The sequence below is a fragment of the Apium graveolens genome, chromosome 6 (assembly GCF_009905375.1).
Source record: "Apium graveolens cultivar Ventura chromosome 6, ASM990537v1, whole genome shotgun sequence".
Taxonomy (NCBI): domain Eukaryota; kingdom Viridiplantae; phylum Streptophyta; class Magnoliopsida; order Apiales; family Apiaceae; genus Apium; species Apium graveolens.
The window spans coordinates 140263385-140269630 of NC_133652.1; the positions used below are offsets into that span (position 1 = coordinate 140263385).

The 6246-nt window shown below is 37.2% G+C and overlaps 1 non-coding gene across 1 annotated transcript; it reads left to right on the forward strand.

Moving 5' to 3' along the window:
- Positions 1 to 711: 711 nt before the first annotated feature.
- On the forward strand, positions 712 to 819 carry LOC141669051 (small nucleolar RNA R71). Its single transcript, XR_012553350.1, has one exon. It is a non-coding gene; the product is annotated as a small nucleolar RNA R71 (small nucleolar RNA).
- Positions 820 to 6246: the final 5427 nt, after the last annotated feature.

Consider the following 6246-nt stretch of genomic DNA (forward strand, 5'->3'; position numbering starts at 1 on the left):
TCAGTATCGCTGGGAAGTGTGCCAGGTTGATGATTGAGCAAGGCATTGGCTATTTGTCCAATTTGATTTTCCAAGGTCTTGATAAAAATAGCCTGACTTTTGCACAACAGCTTTAACTCCTCGAAATCAGCACTAGAAGGTGGAGCAGCACCTCCTGGTTGAGGATATGGTTGCCTTTGAGCAAATTGTTGAGGTTTCTGGAGTTCAGGTGGATTAAATTGTTTATTTACAGCTTGCTGATATGACTACTCAGCATTCTGATTATTACTCTAGCTGAAATTGGGATGATTTCTGTTATTAGGATGATACGTAGCGGACACAGGCTACTGCGGTTTCTGGAAATTTTTCACATACTGAACAGATTCATTAACAAGAGAACACTGATCCGTAGCATGAGAGCCTGCACAAAGCTCACACACACTAGATAATTGATTTACGCCATAGTTGGTTAAAGAATCGACCTTCATAGTCAGCGTCGTGAACTGTGTTGCAATAGCTGTAGCTGCATCAACTTCCAGAATACCTGCTACTTTCCCAGGCATCATCCTTTGAGTTGGGTTTTGATACTCATTTGCAGCCATAGTTTCAATGAGATTATACGCCTCAGTATATCTTTTGGCCCACAAGGCGCCTCCAGAAGCTGCATCGAGCATGGGTCAAGATTAGACCCCCAAACCATTGTAGAAACTAGTGATCACTATCCAGTCAGGCATCCCATGATGTGGACATTTTCTCAACATCTCCTTGTAACGCTCCCAAGCTTCGCACATAGATTCTCCTGGTTGCTGCATAAATTGAGTAAGAGCACTCCTCATAGCTGCAGTTTTTGCCATTGGATAGAACTTCACCAGAAACTTTTGTGCAAGATCTTCCCAAGTAGTGATGGACCCAGCTGGTAAAGAATGTAACCAGTCCTTAGCTTTATCCCTCAGAGAGAATGGGAAAAGCCTCAGCTTGATAGCCTCATCAGCAACACCATTATATTTGAAAGCACTACAGATCTCGACAAAATTCCTGATATGCATGTTGGGATCTTCAGTCGCAGCCCCTCCGAAAGAAATAGAATTTTGTACCATCTGAATAGTGCCCGACTTGATTTCAAAAGTATTGGCCTGAATAGACGGATGAATGATGCTGGACTGAATGTCATCAATTTAGGCCGAGAAAAGTCCATAAGAGCTGGATCATCTTGAGCTAGACGATCACCCATTGTTTCAAGTTCTTTCTTTTCACTTTCTTAATCTGAATCTTCAAAAACTATCTTCTCCGGAAAGTTAAGAGTTTTATCTGTCTCCTCAGCTTTATCCAGATTTCTCTTGCGAGTGCGAGAACGTGTTTGCATAAACGCTCGCTAGAGTACCTGAAACACAACCGGAAGCAGTAAGTAACAAGTCTTAATCAATGAATCCTAATGACCACTGATGGCAAGTACATAAACTAAACAAATTAACACCGAGTCCCCTGCAGCGGCGCCAAAAACTTGTTAGGCACAGAGCATGCGCTAAATAATTCACGCAAGTATACGCGTTCACAAGTAATATAGAATAATTTCTAGTTCGTTCCCGCAGAGACTCTGATTAATTATATTTAATTAACACTTACTCACTAATGTATGATTATTCTTCAATGTCAAGATAATAACAATTAAGGTTGGTAAACTTATAATTACTATGAGAATTAAACACTTAAATTAACAATATTAAACATACATGAGATCGTAACTTCATTACTATTTCATTTAATAGTTATTGTTATAAACCTTAGCATGTAATTGTGATGATATTAATCGAACAACACGAAACTGATAAACGCCAACTTTCGTTATACGAATACCATTCTACCAAGCATCCACAATTAAGATAGAATTTGAATAGCATCAAATATGTTGAGACCCTATATGTCTACAGAATTTGACAACATAACGATTTAAGTGTAAGTTATTTATGATGATTACACAGGACAAGTAAAATGGTTAGAGTTATCCACTAATTATGCATACAATACATGAACCTATGCTAGCATGACAAGTTCTAAATCTCAAGATTCACTGTCGCTTCACAAGAGATTAACAGGCTATCTTACATGTTCGCGACGTGTATAAGACGAATAAGCACAACCTATACTAGATATCATATAATCACTACATACCAAGGTATTAAACAATTAACTAAAGAATTCCATAGTAAATTCGCTAGGATCCCATGATCATGATTAGCCCATAATATCACTCATCGTCACCATGGGTTCATATGAAAGCATGATAATAACACAACGATATAAAACTAATAAAAATGCTTAATAAATAATGAAGTACGTTACAAGAGTATTATGGTTCAAAGCATAAAGAAAACTAGCATCCACTGTTACAACAAATTAAAAGAATCACAAGATAAATGTATGCTTCTTCTTCTTCATTGTTGCATGCTAAAACGGTCTTCTCAATCTTCTTGCCCTTGCTCTTGATGGAGAAAATGTCTTCCCATAAGGTTTATATAATAGCCCAAGAGAACCAGCGCCAATAGAAGCCCAATTGTACTAGAATTAATAAAATCCAGATTTTAAATTTCCGCAGACAGGCGGTCACCTGCTTCCTCCACGTGGCCGCTTGCTAGCACGTGATCGTTTGTTCTGGCGCGCGACCGCTTGCTACCCTTCTGGAAAATACTTTATTTTTGCTTCTGCTTTTGCTGATTTCTTCGCTCATCACCCCTAGACTGATTCCAAGCACTTCCTTAAACTTTATTCGATGAAAACCACCTATCTAAGCAAGTTATACCCTGAAATGTAAAAACACTAGAAAACGCGTTAAATACACAAAATACTTGAGTTCAAGACACCAATTCAAGCCGTTATGAGACGCTCTAAGTGGTATAAAATGCCACTTATCAACTAAGTAGACATATTTTAGGAGAGAAATAGAAAAAGCTGTATTTGTCAAGAATTTCTATGTAGTTTGTTTCTTCAACTTGTAAAGCAGCTGTGAGCCAATTTGAGCTTCATAGAGTTCTCAAATCGATATATATATATATATATATATATATGGTGGATACATCAAAATCCACCAGAAAGTTTTAAAGACTTGTGTTTTTATTACTTTGTGTTTGATTTATTTAATCCTTCCATTCCGCACTTTGCAAATCAAAAAACATATATATTTGTCGAGTTAAGAACTGTTTTTAAATCTTGAAAAAAAAGCCAGAATTATATTCAACCCCCCTTCTGTAATTCTTGTTGTATTGTTAGGGAATAATAAAGGTTACTATTCATAAAGGTCTTTTACCGATGTCAAAAATTTGGGTTATTATAGTCTTCCCCCCTTAAAAGGACTCCGTCCCGAAATCAGTTTAGAAATAGGCAGGGATACGCTTCTCACATGACCACCTCGAGTTCTCACATTGACTTCGCAGTATTGGATCTCTTCATAAAATTTCCACTCATCCGTCCAATATATTTATGGGTACTCGTCCTTGTAGACCTATGACCTTTATACATTACTCCACAAACGCTAAGTCTGGCTGCAAGTTTATTAGCTCATTTTCAATCATATGTTTGGGGTTGACGGTTAAATTTCCTAACCTCGATTCGTGGTACTCGTTATAAACTTGGCGACCGTTCGACGATGGTGCTAATTTATAAGTCAACTTTCTTAGTCCTTTAATTCTTCAACCGATCCAATAAATCTTGGGTTCAACATTTCTTTCCCTTTCGAATCTCATCACTCCCTCCCCGGGAGGTACTTTCAACAATACTTGGTCCGTTACTTCGTACTTTCTGTCTTTATAGTTTTGATCCGCATATCTCTATTATTCATCCTGGGCTGCCACTAGCCGGGTTCTGATAAGTTCTACGAATTCCTTTGGTCTGTTGACTCAACTATGGTCCAAGTATCCTCCACTTACCAACTTCTTCCCATTCTAAGGGAGAACGATTCTTTCTTCCATACAAAGCTTTGTACCCGCATGATAACTCATTATTGTCGGTAATTCGATTAACGTCAATTGGTCACTTCATCTTCCTCAAAAATCTATAATATGGACTATTAGCGCATCTTCTAGTGTTTGGAATGCTCCTTCAACTTATTCGTTTCCCCCTCCATCACTCTTACTAGTGCTAGAGTTTCGTTCTTTAACGTTTGCTTATTTCGACGCATCATTTCTTTCGATTATTTTATGTAAGAAGTTCTCGTTGCATTTCTACATGCTCGTCTCCTGTTGTACGTTTAGCGTCAGATTTAACATTTCTTCCCATAGTAACGTAAGGCACGTCAGGTCATGTTGCCATCTTGAAGGAAGCACCATTTCATACGTAATTGATTGATAAGTTTTAGAATCGTGGAACGCTCAGCTTCCGCTATCGGTCAGACTTCTTTAATCATTCCCCGTATAATATTTATAGTACTACGATACCTTCCGGGTCGTGTTCGTTATTCTTGCTAGCGCCTTAGACATATCGGCGTTTATTGGAACTGCTACCAGTGGCCTTTAAAGGGCGTGTGCGATCTTCATTGCCTTCAGTCAGCTCTAACCATAACATCCTTCATTCTTCCACGTTGTCCTTCGTAAGGGATATCGATGTCTATTTTTCGTATGCTCGCGTGGTAAGTATATCTATACGAATTTTCTGTCAACGATAGGCGATTCTCCTAACCGTTCCAAATAAAAGGCAAGCCGATAAACGTATCCGTAATGGTCTGGATAGTCCTCCCATTCTACTTGTCGATTTGAGAACTCTGAGTCGTGCCTCTGTTCGTCCCTTCTCGCGAGATATCTTGGTTCCTTGCGTGACGCGATATCATGGGGTCTCTCTATCACCAATTATCTATTTCGCGTTCATAACAATTTTATAGAGCGGAGATATATTATTTGCATAATAAAATAAGCGGTCTTATTTAACCTATTACTCAAAATCCTAAAATAGCATGGCGGCTTACTTGGTTCCTGATAATCCTCCTCCAGAATTTATTATAATAAACTCTTACTCCCATTCGGGTCATTTACAGGCCACAATCGCCAAAATTTTAATCCTTGCCTTTCTGTTTTCACTTTCAACCATGTCGAGTACTTACTTGCCTAATCAATGACATCCCTTTCATATTCGGTCATGACTAATATCATTTTACGTTTTTAGGCATTTTTAAGTCTTCTTGTTAAGTAACAAAGAGTTCTTTTCATGCGATCATTCTCATCAGTTGTTCTGAGAGTTGTCATTCTCAATATATCTTTTCCAACTTCAAGTGTCGGCCACCACATTGGCCTTTCCTTGATGATAACAGATTTGTCAATCATAGCCCTTGATCAATTTGACCATAGCCTCTATTTCGTGTTCAGTGTAAGAGAAAAAAAAATTCCAAAATTTCCTCATAAGTAAACTCTTTGTCCCTTTCAGTGTGAACCTTATCGCGATTATTCTAGATTATTATTAGAATACCTTATGTAATGGTCCTTAAGCCGCATAGTCATATCATTATACTTTACACAAAATCCTCTTTTTATCGTCAGGTATTGCGAACACGGGGTTGTTACCAATCTTACATTCACATTTTTCAAAATCATATTCCTCGAATTCATACATGCTTGGTCTTTCCCGAATTTATTACTACCTATCCTGATAATGTTTCATAGAAGCGTACCTCACTAATCACGTTGTATCTCTATTATCGTTCTTCTATAATCATGTTAAAGATCCTTAGGATGATAACCAAACATGGTATTCCCTTTTCAAAATAACTTACTCATCATGATGCTTCGATTGCACCATTAGAGCACTGGGTTTTCAGTCTCATATTATAATAATCGGTTATTAACTATACCTCTCTTCGTTCGGAAGGCAATCAGTCTTGGAAATGATTTTCACGATATCGATGCAATTTTAGACAATCTTAACAAGATTTTAAAATCTAATAACTGAAGAAATACTGAGCTCTGAATAAAAGAATCGCAACACTTAGAAGATTTATAACTTGGAAGGAAGAATACTACAAGGATTATCCTTCCATGTCCTTAGAATTTTATATTATGATATAATAAAGAATATCTCTTGAAAGTAATGATTGCTGAATAATAACATCATTCGAATGACACTTGTAAGACTTCCCCATTGAAAGAATACTTTTCTTTTCGAATAATAAAAGAAATATCGAATAACATCCTCAACCAAAGGTTAACCATTGAGGTTTTAAAGAGATGCTATTTTGAAAGAAGGAATTTTATTCAATGATTAACAAATAAGAAAGTATATTGTTATTCA